The following is a 6643-nucleotide window of genomic DNA, read 5'->3' on the forward strand; positions in this document are numbered from 1 at the left end:
GATCGTGACCTGAGCGGAAGTCGGACTGAGCCACCCAGGCGCCCCCCCCCCCCCGCCCCGGTGAGGATTTCATGAGGGGGCCCAAGCAAGCAACAGCTGGCCAGGAGAGGCTCCCTCGTTCCTGCTGAGCGCCCACGGGGACGGGGTGGGGGTTGGGGCGGTAGGTGTCCCCTGGAGAGCACGTGGTCCAGAACTTAGTACCCGAGGGAGGTCACACCGGACTTTCCAAATAAGCCACGTGGAATCTCCTACTTCTTAATAAACACATGTAAAAAACCCTCCGTAAAACACGTCCACACGCGCCCATTACACCACCTACCACCCCAAATCCAAAAAAAACCACTTCGGAACTGACCATTTTGATCGTTTCTGAGGTTGGCGGTAATGAAAAGAAGGCGCTTTTGTTTGCAGAGGTTTGTGAACAGTTGTGACAGCAATTTCTAGAAACACCATCCACACGGGGTGCGTTATAGTAAAGCCCCCATTCGGCCATCACTCCCTCCCTCTTGTGGGCACAGGAAGGGCTGCCCTGGGCCCCTCCCTGCTGTCTCGGAATGGCCAAAGAACACTGCAAGAAATGGCCCTCCCAGCCCTCCACCCACGAGACCGTGCTCCCAGTGAGAAAGTTCTGGCCTCCACACGGCCTGTAAAGTGCCTGGCACACAGCAGGTGCTCAAACGGCGGCCGGCAGCACAGTGCAGTGGGTGAGCCCGTCCCCTCCGGGACCTGGGACCTGGGGCAGGTCAGCTAACATTCCCATGCCCCAGCGTCCTCATCCACAAAAGGAGATCAGAGCAGCCCCCACTACCGGGTTGATGAGCTGTGAAAAGAGTGGATACCAATGTAGCCCTCGGTGTCTGCAGCAAGGTCAGAGATGCAGACATTTCTGTTAAATAAAAGTGATTATAAAGCTGACAGATGTTGCCGCTGGGGGGCTGGGGGGCTGGGGACTGAGAGGAGGCATTTGCACACTTGCCTTGGGTACCTCTCCCCAACGGCCAAGTCCACCCGCCCCGAAACCCCAGGGGAGCGAAATGCGACACTCTAGCCCACGATCATCACTGGACTCGTCAAACTCAAAACGCACGTTAACTTGCTGTAAATGAAAATGTGAGGATGGCTTTGTAATCTTGGGAAACCTCCCTGAGCGGGTCACGATAAACAGGCACCACGTCATTTCTTTACTGTTCACATAGAGCCAAAATACACGCGTGAGTCCATAGGGATAGCTGTGGGATTTTTTCACTTTAAAAAATCAAAAAGGGACAACGCTGTTCTAGATACGAGGAAAGAAACCTGAGCAGTATGCACTTGGGAGGGTCCCCATGGAAGCCTCTACATGGTGTGATTATCACATATTAAAACACCTGTCCAGGGCGCCTGGGTGGCTCAGTTGGTTAAGTGTCCGACTTTCAATTTCGGCTCAGGTCATGATCTCACAACTCGTGAGTCAGAGCCCCGAGTTGGGCTCTGTATTTTCAGCTCAGAGCCTGCTTGGGATTCTCTCACTCCCTCTCTCTCGGACTCTCTCTCTCTCTCTCTGGCTCTTTCTCAAAATAAATAAGTAAACTTAAAAAAAAAAATCCACCTGTCCTACGTGTGCCCCTTGAAGAACAAGGGCTCTAAGACCCAACACATACAGTGTCTCCCGCTCCCCTCTGGTCCAAGTTGGGGGAAAAAAAATCACAGCACATCCCCAAGGTTACTTTGCGAAGCACTCTGCCTAAGCAAACATTCTCAGCCCTCTGGTTTCCGGCTCCCCGCGCCTCTGAGCTGTCTCACCAGTTATAGGTTTGGGTGAAGTTTCAGGAAATGAAAATCTGATCCCTGTGGCGTCTTTCCCAGTCTGAGAGCCCTCTGAAAAGAATGATCACTCAACGCTCGAAATCCATGCTCCTTGTTCATTCGAGATCCCTAACAGAGAGAGACGAGGAAGCCAGGGAAGGAAGGAGCCCAGGCGGCCGCAGCCATGAATGATCCAGTAAAAGCCACAGGACCCAGAAATCACGACAGGATAATCCTATCTCATCCAGAGATCACACGAGCCACACAACCTTAGAACCAGAAACACCCGGTGCGCCCAGATCAGCCTCCTCGGACTTTGGAACAGAAGACAGGAGTCACACTGCCTGTAATTTTCTCTGGCTGAAAAGAAAGGAAGGGGCAGGGTCTCACTCTGGAACTGGATTTCTAAGAGCCCCGCCCGGGAGGCCACACGGGGGCGGGTTCATCTTCAAAACCGGCACGTGTACAAAAAAGGTTACGTGCCACAAAAACACACAACAAACCAAAACAAACACAAACCCCTACGCATTTCCACAGCAAAGCAAATCTCTTCAACGGTTTTTGAGCCTAGATGGGGAGAGACGTGGTTTCTCAAACATCCTTTCCTATCATTTAAAGGACACAGATGCTTGTCCTCGATTCCGGAAAGCCAGCCATAACAAAGCACTTTTCTCTTTAAGTGACAAAAGAGCAGATGTGTGACCAAGCTCCTAGCCCCTCCTTGTCCCCGGCCAGCTCCCCACGCCGGCACCGAAAGGTCCACTTGAGTCACACAACACGACACGGTGGTTTCGGTCACTCGGGGCTCTCTTTGCAGAGAGCTGGGTCACCCCGAGCACCTGCCCGGCCACTGCTCGGCAGGACCGTGCCGTGGAGTCCTGCCTGCACCCCGTGACATGACGAAGCTGTTTCCAAGCGATAAATTTCTTCTTTGGAAATCTCAGAAAGCATTTGCTTTCTGAGGCCCCCCTTCCTTGACCCCTGCACCCCTTTCTTCAAACTTCGAAGCGAGCAACACCAACAGACACTCCTTATCCAATGAACAAATGATCAAGGACAGCCCCTTTATGCCTCAACCACTGCGTCAAATCACAAGTGTCGTTATAGGGCGCCTAGGTGGCTCAGTCGGTTAAGCGTCCGACTCTTGGTTTTGGCTCAGGTCCTGATCGCTCGGTTTGTGAGTTCGAGCCCCGCATCTGACAGCGCAGAACCTATTTGGGATTCTCTCTCTCTCTCTGCCTCTCCCCTACTCATGCTCTCTCTCTCTCAAAATAAATAAATAAACTTAAAAAAATGTTTAACCACCCCCCAAATCCAAAGCGCTGTTAGATGCAAATTATCGGACAGTGGTGGGTTTAAGTAGCAAGTCAACATGAACGAGTATAAGACAATCGGACAAAAGGCCTACGCGGTGATTCACACAGGAACAGTGCAGGCACACAGAGGCAGAGTCATCACCTCAGGAGAGGTTCTGCCCGCATCCTCCAAGTTTCTTTTTCTATGAATGCCTCATTGTCCCGGTTGAGATTACAAACTTTTTAGGGCAGGAATTGGGTCGGGTCCCTTTTTTTCTTTCTGTCTTTTTTCTTACAGCTAAGCTTTGTTAGCTTACTAGCATACAAGAAAGCGTTCCGATATTTCTTGAGTTCCAGAGGCCAAAGGAGTAAGACGGAATCTTGGGGACAGAGCAAGCCGGAAAGTCTGCACCTGGACAAAACCAGCCTCCAAGGTGAGGACGTGGGTGACCTCACGGGCCCAGGTGCACAAGACTGAGTGCACACCTAATGTGACAGGCCGGCTGGGGAGGCGTCCGGGTCCCTGCAGGAGAGAGGAGTCCCAAGACGTGCAAAGGCCCCGGCTAGGGTTGAAGACCTTGCCCAAGTCCATCTGTGGAATGGGATAATAAAGTAATAGGGTTGTTTCGAGGACCAAGTGTGTCCGTTTCCAACACCGTGGCCAACACACGCTAGGCACTGAACAATCACATCGTGACAGCAGCTAAGATCTGCTTGCCTGTAGCGAAGGGAATGTCATGTGTGAGAGACATTCAGTTTAGTCTGTGTAAATCCAAAGGACGCAGCCAGGATCAAAGCGGTCAGCGGTATCAGAAAGGCAGGTGTAACCCGATCCCGGGAAACCAAATTTCCAACAGTGAGGAAGTTTAAATAGTCAACTAGTTGCCTTGGAGAGAACAGAGTTCCTCAAACGGAAGCATGTTTGATCTGAGACTGGCAGGTGGGCTCTCCACGTGTATTGGTCCAAGCGTATTCTAGAACGGTGCTGAGCTTTGACTGGGGGGGGTGGGCAGGGACGATGAACTCTTATTGCCTGAGGTCAGACACCCGAAGAATGACCCAGCACCCCTGGAAAACAGGCCCCACGTCTCCGGAGTTCAGATCAAGGGTTGAAATGAGCTCAGGCGTGGGGTCCTGCCAGGACGGCCCCTCGCAGAGCAGTGACCTTGAGGGACTCCGATGCTGGGTCTCCTGCCTCATACACCAATAAGTGGTCATGAGGCCCAGGCCACGTCTCCTTCCAGCTCAGCTCTCGCTTGACGATATTTCTCTGCCGAATGTCCGCTGGACGCCGCGGCCTCCTGCCGGTTTCCCCTGAGCCCCCAATCTCTCCTGCCATCGCACGAGCTTCCAGAATGCCGCTACTGCACGTGGTGCCCTTGAAACGTCCTGTGCTCCCTTACCACACCCCTGCACCCTCATACAGCGGGGACGCCCACGGCTGAGCTCCGTCCACACCAACAAAATGCCCTGAGTTTCTACCCAGCAAGCCCTGTCCTCCTCCTCCTGGACTCGCCTCTACGAGCATGTCTTTGAGCCACCTTCCCTCTTCAAAGTTCACACCGTTCACAGTCCACATGACTGCCCGCACTCCCACCAGAAACTCGGCGTCTGCCTTTCTCCCCCGATGCCTCTAAGGCTGCCCGTGACCGTGACATTTCCATACGTGCTGGTGCCTCTGCTCCCAACCACTGTGCGGTGGCCGGGACAGACCGAGTCCCTGGCCGGCTCTTCTCCTTCCTGACGGCCAGCTTTGCCCCTACGGCGTCCCCCTCAAACTGCCTGTATGACCAGCCAAGCCCTTTGCTACTCCCCAGGATTCCTCATGTACTTGAGGCCAGGGTGGCCCAGAGCACAGAGGGCCCACTACCCAGGCCCTCTACCCCTGGCCCACTACCCCTGGAGGTGTACAAGCCGGGGCTCCCCGAGATGGCCTTTCGGGTCCCTAGCACCAAACCAGGATGGGACTCACGGTGCTTTCCCAACTCAGGTCTCAGCACTCAGGTATGTGATGCCCTCACACCCCATCCGCAGAGGCCACCAACTCATCCTGGGAGGACCCAATGTCAGCAGGTCCCTGCAGCTGCCCCGGAAAGGTGGGGCGGGGAGGGCGAGCAAAGGCCGAGCAGCTGTGAGAAGCAGGATGACCCCGGGAGCAGCAAAGGAAACCAACATAGAAAAGCACTCAGACCCCGAGAGCCTCTCCAGACGCCCTTCACCGCCCTCATCAGAGGCCGGCTTCCAACATGTACGTAATCGAACTGGTCACCACTAACTCGACCCTGCCAATTTTCCTATCATCAAGGCTTAGACCTGCCCCTGGCCCTCAAGCCCTGGGATTTTCTGGAGAGCTTAGGAAAGTATATTCCCAAGCTCCGCCCCGCTGTCAGTCTGATACAGCGACTGGACCCAGGACAATTACCTGGGTCTCATTAGGAAGCTCTCCCAGGACCCCTGCCACAGGTTTGGGTGGAAAAGAGTGAGCCACTGGCCTGGGCTCCTGCTGTGCAATTCCGGGTAGGCCCCCAGGTATCTGGGCTTCCTTGTCTACTGCACATGTTCGCCTGAGTCTTGTCCCTCAATGTCCCAATAACCAGGGAGTTCAGCTCTCCCCGCGGAGGAGTCCTGCACACGTCTGCCTGGATTATTCTGGAAGATTCAGCACCGAGTCCAGGTGGGGCTGTGGGCAGGTGCTCCAATATTAGGATAGGGGGAACGAGCCTGGCCCCCAAGCAAGTCCCTTCCGCGTAAGGTTTCCTTGGGCCCCGCTCTCAGCTCCCTGAGCCCTTGTCCACACGGTTTCTATGACACTCCCATCTTCTAGAGGAAGGAAAGGCAGTCGCACTACCTGTCAGAGCCCTAAGGAGCCAGACAGCCTGGCTTCTTCCCCAGGTCTTCCCAGGGGTTACGGGACCCGGAGCAAGTATCTCACCTCTCTGCCTCAGTTTCCCCATAATTAAGTACGCTACAAAGAGTTTGGAATGACACCTGGCTGGAAGAGAGTGCCTCATCCAGGTTTGCCATTATTATTATAACACTAGTGCGGCCCCGTTTCCTCCTGCAATTCCGGGGACTGAGCCCAGGGCAGAGCCAGCCATGGGTGCGAGGCCCGAGCTCCAAGCAGTGTCCGGGGCTCTGGCAACAACACAGCCTTGTTAGAAGAAGCCTGACCTTGTGAATGTTGAAGGGAAAAGTGGCTTGGCCTGACTCATCCAAGCCAAGAACAAAGGCCACACTGCTCCCGGGTTGATATTTAAAAACAAAAAACAAAAACAGAGGAAGGAGTTGAGTGACCGATCTCCAGGCAGAGGGTCTCCACTGCGGGAACGCCCCCCACCCCCCAACTCTTGGGCTGAGCGTTTGCTTGCTTGGCCGTGCCCTTTCCTGGTAACCCCAACCCCCAGTAAGGCCTGCTGTGGTGGAGGGAGGCAGGCAGGCCTCACCTCTGGAAACGCTGAGAAAAGGAAGCCAGCGACTTCCTGGGGGCTCCCCCACACCCGACCTGGCCCACCAGGTCCCCTTGCCTCACCCAGCAGCGGCAGCCCGAGAGCCTGCGTCCCCAG

The sequence above is a fragment of the Lynx rufus genome, unplaced genomic scaffold (assembly GCF_022079265.1).
Source record: "Lynx rufus isolate CCGP_SWC_20201006 ecotype Redwood Valley unplaced genomic scaffold, mLynRuf1.p SCAF_5, whole genome shotgun sequence".
Lineage (NCBI taxonomy): Eukaryota > Metazoa > Chordata > Mammalia > Carnivora > Felidae > Lynx > Lynx rufus.